This window comes from Aplysia californica, unplaced genomic scaffold (genome assembly GCF_000002075.1).
Source record: "Aplysia californica isolate F4 #8 unplaced genomic scaffold, AplCal3.0 scaffold00088, whole genome shotgun sequence".
In the NCBI taxonomy this organism is placed as follows: domain Eukaryota; kingdom Metazoa; phylum Mollusca; class Gastropoda; order Aplysiida; family Aplysiidae; genus Aplysia; species Aplysia californica.
This window is the reverse complement of record NW_004797358.1, coordinates 1,679,413-1,682,279: the sequence shown is the minus strand read 5'-3', so window position 1 is coordinate 1,682,279 and position 2,867 is coordinate 1,679,413.

The following is a 2,867-nucleotide window of genomic DNA, read 5'->3' as shown; positions in this document are numbered from 1 at the left end:
TCTTCTTCTTCTTCTTCTTCTTCTTCTTCTTCTTCTCACAATTATTATCATTAGTACTATTGCGGTTTTGCTGCCGCTGGAGCTGCTGCTCTTGTTATTATTACAATAAATTATCATACTGTCGAATATATTAAAATAGGGACCGGTCAAGAAATGAGTAGTTTGTCCCCCACCCCCTCCCCCAAATAATGTTGATAACACTCTGTTATTAGATTTTTTCAACTGTGTTCTGCTAAACGTTTAATTACATAGCAGGTGACGTCACGATAGCCATTCCTACCCTATTTTTGCTTGAGATTCTCACTTCGGTTGTGTTGTTCTTTTCAGAGGTCTCTGAGCTAGTGTCTGATGCCTCAAAGATCATGAATAACAAGATTGTTCACTCAGCCAAAAAAGGCTCCCCAGAAGTCCGCGCATTGCTTCAGATCGCGCTGTAGTCTTTGTTTAGCTAAAACATCACCTGGAAATGGGTGGCTGGTGCCTCTATAAATAAATTATTTATGGTTTAGAAGCTCTCTTTCGTTTCTCCAGTTAGTTTCACTTGTATTGTTTTTCACACAAGTATACCGTAACTCTGTTCGCAAATTCCACGCTTTTTCCGGGAGGGCGCCGAATTTTGAGGACACTGTTTTAATTGGCTCAAAGAGAGGAGTGAACAATCTTGTTATACACGATCTTTGGGAGCATAAAGTTAACACTGTACAGTGGCAAGCAAAAGCTCTAAACTCTTTTCCCGAGAGCAGTAGTCAGCATGTTGGAACTTCCCCGTTTTCTTCTGGAATTCTGTAGGTCTTCAGCCCTTGTTGAGCGGGGATCGCAGGCTCAAAGCAGTCTGCCTCTTAAATAATTAAATGGGTGTTACTGGTGATTCAAAACATTTTTAAAGGCCAAAAAAACCCCTCAACCAAATGGGGATACAACTTTAGGCGTGGAAAACAGGGAATTTGTGGGCAAACATCAATCCACGCATCCAATGCAATAGGCAGTGAATGTCCTGCGGATAAATCGTTTATGATAAATGGTATCAACCTCCACCCTATGCACACCAACTTCTTTGGTCAACCAGACGTTCTGGCCGGTTAAAAAAAATATCACAACATTTCTACAGTTTTATTCAAAGGCCACCCCTCCATTCTCCATTCCATGCATTTCTGTTAGACAAATCGTATACATCCATCAACTACATTATGTTTATGTTTTACCTTGCTAGGTTCATTGTAACAATTGGCATCAAGCAGGTGATTACGATAAAATGTAACTCCTTAGAGGGAGGGGGGGGGGGAAACTGGATTGTTGGGGTGGGTTTTTTCTTTGGTTTTTCACGCCAAGCCCACGTGATTAGCCAAGGAGCTATTAGAAGAGCTGTCAACGATCGCCGGAAACGATTTTTCATACCAGCTGCAATCTTTAACTTCTAATTAGCACGTTTTCTTACGCCTTTGAGTAAGTCTCTGAATATTAACTTCAAAACCCTTTTCTTTTCCTCAACTTAATCTTTTTATGACCATAACTTCAATTTACAATTAAGTTTGTAAACTGCATTCGGAAAAGGATCCTAAGATCTTTGAAGTGATCGTTAAAACTAGTTTTGATAATTACTTTTTAAAGTGTTTTGAAGGGATTGTTGAACCTGTTTTTGGTCATTCTTTTGTAAATGTAATCCTCTGATTGAACAATTTTTCCTGTTTTAGAGCTATACAGATTGTCCTTTTCTCGTATTCATCAGTCTCGTCGGTCAAGTGTTAAGCTGTTTTGGAGGCCGTGAACACGGGTCCTGGAACCCTAATACATGTAATATAAGTACGTCCATGTTCAGCTTGAGTGGGTTTTTAGAATATTATATTATGAAAATGCAATATTCCGACAATAAGAAGGCACGGTACTTGAACGCAGTTCTTAAGTTCGATCAAGTTCAGCTATGCTGTCCATGGTACCCCATGTCAATCGACGTTTTCCTTCGGTGAGTCTGGTAATGGATATATTTGGCTTCTGAAATTCCCCAAACTCTAGAAAAATTAGAAATTGACCAATGCGTCGTTCATGGGCGTTCAAAAGATAAATGTACATTTATGTGCATCTATTTTATACGGCACCAAAGACAGGTTCCAGACATGCGAGAATGTTAATGGGGAGACATTTAGAGCATTTAAAAGTCTAAAGATAACAATTGTGCTTCTGTTTTTGGCTATACATTATGGTCAAAACATGAGATTCAACGAAAATAAGGTGAGGCAATGGGTTAACCTTTACTGTTTGTTTCAGTATACAAGCGACAAAAACTGTTTCTTTTTTTAGGAACAGGTATTGTTTTCCGAGTACAAAGAGTGTAGCGAAAACGTCAATATGTAATGATATACGCATCTATAGTTTCAACGCTCATTTCAAAATGACTTTAAATACTGCCTTGAGGGGAGCATTAAGCCACAATATTGATAGTACGAAAGAGTAAACGACATTCTCTGCATCTGGGTTCGTCAATATGGATCTAAAGAGGAAAGCATTATAGTAAGTCTGGAGCCGTTTACGATACTATACACGGGTGTCTGTATGTGCGTGTGTGTGTGTATGAGTCTGCATGGTGGTCTCTGGCGTTGGTTGGGATTGGGGGGGGGGAGAGTACTGTGTGGCACTTGCGCGCTTTATATGTTCTCTACGTCTGTCTGTCTGTTCTCTGTCTGTCTGTCTCTTCGTCTCCCTCTTAAGCTTTGTCTGTCTGTCTGCCTAGGTCTGTCTGCCTGTTTGTTTGTTGCCTTCGTCTGTCTCTCTCTCTGTCTCTCTCTCTGTGTCTCTGTCTCTGTCTCTGTCTGTCTGTCTGTCTGTCTGTCTGTCTGTCTGTCTGTCTGTCTGTCTGTCTGTCTGTCTGTCTG